Source organism: Balaenoptera ricei, chromosome X, assembly GCF_028023285.1.
Source record: "Balaenoptera ricei isolate mBalRic1 chromosome X, mBalRic1.hap2, whole genome shotgun sequence".
Lineage (NCBI taxonomy): Eukaryota > Metazoa > Chordata > Mammalia > Artiodactyla > Balaenopteridae > Balaenoptera > Balaenoptera ricei.
This window is the reverse complement of record NC_082660.1, coordinates 71,463,338-71,474,497: the sequence shown is the minus strand read 5'-3', so window position 1 is coordinate 71,474,497 and position 11,160 is coordinate 71,463,338.

Below are 11,160 nucleotides of genomic sequence, written 5' to 3'. Positions count from 1 at the left end.
AAGCAACCTAACATTACACCTAAAGCAACTAGAGAAAGGAAAACAAACAAACAAACAAACAAAGTTAGTAGAAGGAAGGAAATCATAAAGATCAGAGCAGAAATAAATGAAATAGAAACAAAGAAAAGAATAGCAAATATCAATAAAACTAAAAGTTGGTTCTTTGAGAAGATAAAAAAATTGATAAAACTTTAGCCAGACTCATCAAGAAAAAAAGGGAGAAGACTCAAATCAGTAGAAATAGAAATGAAAAAGAAGTTACAACAGACACCACAAAAATACAAAGGACCATAAGAGACTACTACAAGCAACTATATGCTAATAAAATGGACAACCTGGAAGAAATGGACAAATTCTTAGAAAAGTACAACCTTCCGAGACTGAACAAGGAAGAAATAGATAATATGAACAGAATAGTCATGAGTCATGAAATTTAAACTGTGACTAACAATCTTCCTGCAAACAGAAGTCCAGGACCACATGACTTCACAGGCAAATTCTATCAAGCATTTAGAGAAGAGCTAACACCTATCCTCCTCAAACTCTTCCAAAAAATTGCAGAGGGAGGAACACTCCCTAGCTCATTCTATGATGCTAACATCACCCTGATACCAAAACCAGACAAACATATCACAAGAAAGGAACATTGCCAGCCAATATCACTGATGAACATAGACGCAAAAGTCCTCAAATAAATACTGTGAAACCGAATCCAACAGCACATTAAAAGGATCATACACCATGAGCAAGTGGGATTTATCCCAGTGATGCAAGGATTCTTCAATATACACTAATCAATCAACGTGATACACCATATTAACAAATTGAAGGAGAAAAACCATATGATCATCTCAATAGATGCAGAAAAAGCTTTTGACACAATTCAACACCGATTTGTAATAAAAACTCTTCAGAAAGTAGGAATAGAGGGAGCCTACCTCAACATATTGAAGGCCCTATATGACGAAACCACAGCAAACATTACATTCAATGGTGAAAAACTGAAAGCATTTCCTCTAAGATTAGGAACAAGACAAGGGTGTCCACTCTCACCAATAGATTTCAACATAGTCTTGGAAGTCCTAGCCAAAGCAATCAGAGAAGAAAAAGAAATAAAAGGAATCCAAATTGGCAAAGAAAGAGGAAAACTGTCACTGTTACAGATGACAGGATTCTATACATAGAAATTCCTAAAGATGCCACCAGAAAACTACTAGAGCTAATCAGTGAATTTAATAAAGTTGCAGGATAGAAAATGAATACACAACAATCTCTTGCATTCCTATACACCAACAATGAAAGATCACAAAGATAAATTAAGGATAAATTAAGGAAACAATCCCATTTACCACTGCAAAGAGAATAAATACCTAGGAATAAACAAAAAGAATAAATACCTAGGAATAAACCTACCCACGGAGGCAAAAAACCACTACCCAGAAAACCATAAGATACTGATGAAAGAAATCAAAGATGACACAAATAGATGGAGAGTTATACCATGTTCTTGAATTGGAAGAATCAATATTGTGAAAATGACTATACTACTCAAAGCAATCTACAGATTCAATGTAATCCCTATCAAATTGCCAATGGCATTTTTCACATAAGTAGAACAAAAATTTTACAATTTGTATGGAAATACAAAAGGTCTTGAACAGCAAAAGCAATCTTGAGAAAGGAAAACGGAGCTGGAGGAATCAAGCTCCCTGACTTCAGAGTATACTACAGAGCTACAGTCATCAACACAATATGTACTGACACAAAAACAGAAATATAGAATAATAGAACAGGTTAGAAAACTCAGAGATAAACCCACGCACATATGTTCACCTTATCTCTGACAAAGGAAGCAAGAGTATACTATGGAGAAAAGATAACCTCTTCAATAATTGGTCCTGGAAAAACTGGACAGCTTCATGTAAAAGAATGAAATTAGAAGACTCCCTAACACCATACACAAAAATAAACTCAAAATGGATTACAGACCTGAATGTAAGGCCAGACACTACAAAACTCTTAGAGGAAAATATAGGCAGAGCACGTTTTGACATAAATCATAGCAAAACCTTCTTTGACCACCTCCTAAAGTAATGAAAATAAACAAATAGGAGCTAATTAAACTTAAAAAACTTTTGCACAGCAAAGGAAAACATAAACAAGATGAAAAGCCAACCTTCAAAATGGTAGAAAGTATTTCCAGACGAAGAAACTGACAAAAGATTACTCTCCAAAATGTACAAACAGCTCATGCAGTTCAATATCCAAAAAAATAAATAAACAACCCAATCAAAAAATGTGCTGAACACCTAAATAGACATTTCTCCAAAGAAAATATACAGATGGCCAACAAGCACATGAAAAGTTGCTCAACACCAGTAATTATTAGAGAAATACAAATCAAATCTGTAAGGAGGTATCAGCTCACACTGGTCAGAATGGCCATCATTAAAAAATCTACGGGACTTCCCTGGTGGCGCAGTGGTTGAGAATCCGCCTGCCAATGCAGGGGACACAGGTTCGAGCCCTGGTCTGGGATGATCCTACATGCCGCGGAGCAGCTGGGCCCGTGAGCCACAATTACTGAGCTTGCGCGTCTGGAGACTGTGCTCCGCAAGAGGAGACACCGCGATAGTGAGAGGCCCACACACCGCGATGAAGAGTGTCCCCCGCTTGCCACAACTAAAGAAAGCCCTCACACAGAAATGAAGACCCAACACAGCCATAAATAAATAAATTAATTAATTAATTAATTTTTAAAAAATCTACAGAGATTGCTTAAACATGGCAGAGTAGAAGGACGTGTGCTCACTCCCTCTTGCGAGAGCACCAGAATCACAACTAACTGCTGAACAATCATAGACAGGAAGACACTGGAACTCACCAAAAAAGATACCCCACATGCAAAGACAAAGGAGAAGCCAAAATGATACAGTAGGAGGGGCACAATCACAGTAAATTCAAATCCTATAACTGCTGGGTGGGTGACTGACAAACTGGAGAACACTTATACCACAGAAGTATACCCACTGGAGTGAAGGTTCTGAACCCCACATCAGGCTTCCCAACCTGGGGGTCCAGCAACGGGAGGAGGAATAACTAGAGAATCAGAATTTGAAGGCTAGTGGGATTTAATTGCAGGACTTTGACAGAACTGGGGGAAACAGAGACTCCACACTTGGAGGGCACACACAAAGTAGTGTGCACACAGGGACCCAGGGGAAGGAGTAGTGACCCCATAGGAGACTGAGCCAGACATACCTGCTACAGAAGTGGGGGCTGGCTGTTGCTCACCATGAGGACAAGGACACTGGCAGCAGAAGTTCTGGGAAGTACTCCTTGGCGTGAGCCCTCCCAGAGTCTGTCATTAGCCCCACCAAAGAGCCCAGGTAGGATCCAGTGTTGGGTTGCCTCAGGCCAAACAGCCAACAGGGAGGGAACCCAGCCTCACCCATCAGGAGACAAGCAGGTTAAAATCTTCCTAAGCTCTGCCCACCAGAGCAACACCCAGCTCTACCCACCAACAGTCTCTCCCATCAGGAAACTTGCACAAACCTCTTAGATAGCCTCATCCACCAGAGGCCAGACAGCAGAAGCAAGAAGAACTACAATCCTGCAGCCTGTGGAACAAACACCACATTCACAGAAAGATAGACAAGATGAAAAGGAAGAGGGCATTGTACCAGATGAAGGAACAAGATAAAACCTCAGAAAAATAACTAAATGAAGTGGAGACAGGCAACCATCCAGAAAGAGAATTCAGAATAATGATAGTGAAGATGATCCAGGACCTCGGAAAAAGAATGGAGGCAAAGATCAAGAAGATGCAAGAAATGTTTAACAAAGACCTAGAAGAAATAAAGAACAAACACCTAGAAGAATTAAAGAACAAACGAACAGAGATGAATAATACAATAACTGAAATGAAAAACACACAAGAGGGAATCAATAGCAGAATAACTGAGGCAGAAGAACGGATAAGTGACCTGGAAGACAGAATGTTGGAATTCACTGCCATGGAACACAATAAAGAAAAATGAATGAAAAGAAATGAAGACAGAGTAAGAGACTTCTAGGACAACATTAAATGCAACAATATTTGCATTATAGGTGTCCCAGAAGGAGAAGAGAGAGAAAGGACCTGAAAAAATATTCGAAGAGATTATAGATGAAAACTTCCTTAACATGGGAAAGGAAAGAACCAACCAAATCCAAGAAGCACAGAGAGTCCCAGGTAGGATAAACCCAAGGAGAGACACATCGAGACACATAGTAATCAAATTGGCAAAAATTAAACACAGAAAAATTATTGAAAGCAACAAGTGAAAAACGTGAAATAACATACAAGGGAACTCCCATAAGATTAACAGCTGATTTCTCAGCAGAAACTCTACAAGCCAGAAGGGAGTGGCATGATATATTTAAAGTGATGAAAGGGCAGAACCTACAACCAAGATTATGCTACCTGGCAAGGATCTCATTCAGATTCGATGGAGAAATCAAAAGCTTTACAGACAAGCAAAAACTAAGAGAATTCAGCACCACCAAACTAGCTCTACAACAAAACCTAAAGGAACTTCCCTAAGTGGGAAAACAGAAGAGAACAAAAGGAACTACAAAAACAAACCCAAAACAATTACGAAAATGGTAATAGGAACATACGTATCGATAACTACTTAAAATATGAATGGATTAAATGCCCCAACCAAAAGACACAAGCTCACTGAATGGATAAAAAAACAAGACCCATATATATGCTGTCTACAAGAGGACCACTTCAGACCTAGGGACACTACCGAGTGAAATTGAGGGGATGGAAAAAAGATATCCCATGAAAATGGAAATCAAAAGAAAGCTGGAGTAGCAATACTCAGATCAAATAGACTTTAAAATAAAGAAAGTTACAAGAGACAACGAAGGACACTACATATTGAGCAAGGGATCAATCCAAGAAGAAGATATAACAATTATAAATATATATGCACCCAAAAGCACCTCAACACATAAGGCAAATGCTAACAGCCATAAAAGAGGAAATGGAGAGTAACACAATAATAATAGGGGATTTTAACACATCACTTACACCAGTGGGCAGATCATCCAGACAGAAAATTAATAAGGAGACACAAGTTTTAAATGACACAATAGACCAGATAGATTTTACTGATAATTACAGGACACTCCATCCGATAACAGCAGATTAAACTTTCTTCTCATGTACACACAGAATATTCCCCAGGATAGATCACATCTTGGGTGACAAATAAAGCGTCAGTAAAGTTAAGAAAATTGCATCATATCAAGCATCTTTTCTGACCACAACACTATGAGATTAGAAATAAATTACAGGGAGAAAAACGTAAAACACATGAACACATGGAGGCTAAACAATACGTTACTAAATAACCAAGAGATCACTGAAGAAATCAAAAAATACCTAGAGATAAATGACAATGAAAACATGACGATCCAAAATCTATGGGATGCAGCAAAAGCAGTTCTAAGACGGAAGTTTATAGCAATACATGCCTACCTCAAGAAACAAGAAAAATCTCAAATAAAAACTCTAAAGGAACTAAAGAAAGAAAAAGAAACAAAACCCAAAGTTAATAGAAGGAAAGATATCCTAAAGATCAGAGCAGAAAAAATGAAATAGAAACAAAGAAAACAATAGCAAAGATCAATAAAACTAAAAGCTGGTTCTTTGAGAAGATAAACAGAATTGATAAACCATTAGCCAGACTCATCAAGAAAAAGAGGGAGAGGACTCAGATCAATAAAATTAGAAATGAAAAAGGAGAAGTTGCAACAGACACCACAGAAATACAAAGCATCCTAAGAGACTACTACAAGCAACTCTATGCCAATAAAATGGACAACCTGGAAGAAATGGAAAAATTCTTAGAAAGGTTTATCCTTCCAAGACTGAACCAGGAAGAAATAGAAAATATGAACAGATCAAACACAAGCAATGAAATAGAAACTGTGACTAAAAATCTTCCAACATACAAGAGCCCAGGACCAGATGGCTTCACAGGTGAATTCTATCACACATTTAGAGAAGAACTAACACCCATCCTGCTCAAACTCTTCCAAAAAATTGCAGAGGAAGGAACACTCCCAAACTCATTCTATGTGGCCACCATCACCCTGATACCAAAACCAGACAAAGATAGTACACAAAAACAAAACTACAGATCAATATCACTGATGAATATAGATGCAAAAATTCTCAACAAAATACTAGCAAACAAAATCCAACAACACATTAAATGGATCATACACCATGATCAAGTGGGATTTATCCCAAGAATGCAAGGATTCTTCAATATACGCAAATCAATCAATGTGATACACCATATTAACAAATTGAAGAATAAAAACCATATTATAATCTCAATAGATACAGAAAAACTTTTGACAAAATTCAACACCCATTTATGATAAAAATTCTCCAGGAAGTGGGCATAGAGAGAACCTACCTCAACATAATAAAGGCCATATATGACAAACCTACCGCAAACATCATTCTCAATGGTGAAAAACTGAAAGCATTTCCTCTAAGATCAGGGAGAAAACAGGGATGTCCACTTTTGCCACTGTTATTCAACATAGTTTTGGAAGTCCTAGCCACAGCAATCAGAGAAGAAAAAGAAATAAAAGGAATACAAATTGGAAAAGAAGATGTAATCCTGTCACTGTTTGCCGATGACATGATACTATACATAGAGAATCCTAAAGATGCCACCAGAAAACTACTAGCACTAATTAATGAATTTGGGAAAGTTGTAGTATACAAAACCAATGCACAGACATCTCTTTCATTCCTATAGACTAATGATGAAAAATCTGAAAGAGAAATTAAGGAAACACTCCCATTTACCATTGCAACACAAAGAGTAAAATACCTAGGAATAAACCTACCAAGGGAGACAAAAGACCTGTATGCAGCAAACTATAAGACACTGATGAAATAAATTAGAGATGATACAATCAGATGGAAAGATATACCATGTTCTTGGATTGGAAGAATCAATATTGTGAAAATGAATATACTACTGAAAGCAATCTATAGATTTAAGCAATCCCTATCAAATCACCAATGACATTTTTTACAGAACTAGAACAAAAAGTCTTAAAATTTATATGGAGAAACAAAAGACCCCGAATAGCCAAATCAGTCTTAAGGGAAAAAAACAGAGCTCTAGGAATCAGACTCCCTGACTTCAGACTATACTACAGAGCTACAGTAATCAAGACAATATGGTACTGGCACAAAAACAGAAATATAGATAAATGGAACAGGATAGAAAGCCCAGAGATCAACCCATGCACCTATGGTCAATTAATCTATGACAAAGGAGGCAAGGATATACAATGTAGAAAAGACAGTCTGTGCAATAAGTGGTGTTGGGAAAACTGGACAGCTAAATGTAAAAGAATGAAATTAAAACCCTCCTAACACTATACACAAAAATAAACTCAAAATGGATTAGGGAAATAAATGTAAAACCAGACACTATAAAACCCTTAGAGGAAAACATAGGAAGAACACTCTTTAACATAAATGACAGCAAGATCTTTTTTGATCCATCTCCTAGAGTAATGGAAATAAAAACAAAAATAAACAAATTGGAACTAATGACACTTAAAAGCTTTTGCAAAGCAAAGGAAACTACAAACAACACGAAAAGACAACCCTCAGAAAGGGAAAAAATATTTGCAAATGAATCAATGGACAAAGGATTCATCTCTAAAATATATAAATAGGTCATGCAGCTCAATATTAAAAAGACAAACAACCCAATCAAAAAATGGGCAGAAGACCTAAATAGACATTTCTCCAAAGAAGACATACAGATGGCCAAGAAGCACATGAAAAGCTGCTCAACATCACTAATTATTAGAGAAATGCAAATCAAAACTATAATGAGGTATCACCTCACACCATTTAGAATGGGCATCATCAGAAAGTCTACAAACAACAAAAGCTGGAGAGGGTTTTGAGAAAAGGGAACCCTCTTGCACCATTGGTAGGAATATAAATTGATACAGCCACTATGGAGAACAGTATGGAGGTTCCTTAAAAACCTAAAAATAGAACTACCATATGACCCAGCAATCCCATTACTGTGCATATACCCAGAGAAAACCATAATTCAAATAGACACATGCACCCAAAGTTCATTGCAACACTATTTACAATAGCCAGGTCATGGAAGCAACCTAAATGCCCATCGACAAATGAATGGATAAAGAAGATATTGTAGATATATACACTGGAATATTACTCAGGCACAAAAATGAATGAAATTGGGTCATTTGTAGAGACCTGAATGGATCTAGAGACTGTCATACAGAGTGAAGTAAGCCAAAAAGAGAAAAGCAAATATTGTATATTAACACGTATATGTGGAATCTAGAAAAATGGTATAGATGATCTTATTTGCAAAGCAGAAATAGAGACACAGACATAGAGAACAAATGTGTGGACATCCAGGTGGGGAAAAGCGGTTTGGGGTGTGCTGGGAGATTTGGATTGACATATATACACTATTGATACTATGTATAAACAGATAAGTAACGAGAATCTACTGTGTAGCTCAGGAAACTCTTCAATGCTATGTGATGACCTAAATATTAAGGAAATCCAAAAATGATGGGATATATGTATATGTATAGCTGATTCACTTTGCTGTACAGTAGAAACTAATACAACATTGTAAAGCAACTATACTCCCATAAAAATTAATTAAAAAAAGAAATCAAATTGGAAATCTAAGAATACCTTGAGAAAAATTAAAATGAAGATACAACATAGCAAACTTATGGGATACAGCAAAAGTAGTTTTAAGATCCATAAATGTCCATATCAAAAAACAAAAAGACCTGAGTGGCCAGGATGGAAGAGTAGGAAGGCCCTGAGCTCACCTTTCCCAGGACACACCAAAATTACAACTATTTACAGAGCAACTATTGATGAGAAAAATGGAAGACTAGCAGCAAAGATCTTCTATAACTAAAGAGTAAAAGAACAAACCACAATGAGACAGGTAGTGGGTATGGCAATGTGATAGAGTCAAGACACATACCCAGGTGGATGACCCACAAAGGGGAGGATAATTACCATTGCAGGGGTTCTTTCCAAGTGAGGAGTCCATCTCCACATCAAACTCCCCAGCCTGGGTGTCTTGCACCAGGAAGATGAGCCCCCAGACTGTTTATCTTTAAAAGTCATTGAAGCTTACTTTCAGGGGAGCCAAAGGACTGTTGGAAACAGAGACACTACATTTACATCGCAAAGAGAAATCTCACATAATCTTACTGATCTTGGAGAGCTGCCTGGAGAGGCAGGAGGCAACCAGGACTCACCCTGGTGACACAGACTTTTGCAGCAGCCATTTATGGGAGTTTGTTCTACCACGTGGACATTGATGATCACAAGCTCCATTTTGGAATCCTCCCTCTAGCTTATTAGCACAGGTACATGGTTCCATCCACCAAACTGTCATCGTCAGTACTGGGATGGTTCTGGACAAGTAACTAGCTGGGTGGGGACACAGCCCTACCCACAAGCAAGCCAGCTGCTTAAGAACTCCTGAACCTACTTTCACCTCAGGACACAGCACTGTTCATAAGAGGGCCCAAGATTTGTCCCTGTATACCAGTGCCCTGGAACTAGCCCTGGGAACAGGCTCACACAACAGTGGACAGATACCAGGCACAGGACAACCCCCTAGGCATTGGTCCTGGCCACCAGCAAGTGGACACACCAACCCAGGTACACCCAAAGCCCTAGAGCCAGAGAATCCAGAACTTGGGTCCACACACCTGTGAGACAGCACCAGCCCTGGGACCTGCTGGTCCTTTACCCACCCACTAGTGGGTGGATGCCAGCTCCAGGACACCCAGGCCCTGGAGCCAGAAAACCTAGAACTTGGCCCTATGCACCAGTAGGAAGACACCAACCCCAGGATCACCACGACCCCACAGCCTGCCATATCAGGACCCAGACCACATACCAGCAGGCCAGCACCAGCCCAGGACAACATGGGCCCCAGCCCTGCCCATCAGAAAGCCAACACAAGCTCTGGACACTTTGTGCCTACAGCCAGCAGACCCGAGATATAATCCCACCAACCAGCAGACAGACATCAGCTTTGGGACATCCTGGACATTATAAGCAGCCATATCAAGAATGAGACTCACCCACAGGCAGACCAACACTGAATCTGGTACCCCCATATCCATAACCACACAACCCAGAGACAGCTCTGCCTGGCAGGGAGCCAACACTAGCCCAGGGACCCCCTGGGGCTTCACAGCCAGCTACATTGTGATCTGGCACAACCAACAGTGACCAGCAGCCTCTGCACAAGGCAGGGTTTTGGAACCAACAAGGCCTGGGGATAGCCATGCCTACCAGACCACCCATGGTAAGAAGTACCTACAAGGCTCATATAGCAAACACCCCCAAAAACATATAACTCTGTTGACTAGCGGGGAGTGTGCTGCTGTGATGCACAGGATGTCTCTTACAAAAGGCTATTTCTCCAAAGTCAGGAAACATAACCAGTCTACCAAATACATAGAAATAAAAATGACAACTTAGGCAAAAAGAGGTGACAGAAGAACATATTCCGAACAAAGGAACAAGATAGAACCCCAGAAGAGGAACTAAGTGAAGTGGAGATAAGCAATCAACCCAATAAAGTGTTCAAGGTAATGATCGTAAAGATGTTCAGAGAACTGGGAAAAATATGAGATGAACAGAGTGAAAAGTTAGAAATTTTTAACAAAGAGAAAATATAAAGAAGAACCAAACAGATGAAGAATGAAAAATACACTGGAAGGAATCAACAGTAGATTGTATGTTACAGAGGAACGAATTAGTGTGCTGGAAGACAGGGTAGAGGAAATCACTGAAGCTGAACAAAAAAAAGACAAAAGAATAAAAAGAAATGAGAATAGTTCAAGAGACCTCTGGGACAATATAAAGCATATAACATTTGTACTGTAAGAGAATATATATTAGGAGGAGGAGAGAGAGACAATGGAGCAGAGACATACATATTTGAGGACATAATAAATGAAAACTTTCCTATCCTGGGGGAATAAACAGACATCCAGGTTCAGGAAGCACAGAGTCCCAAAGAGGAT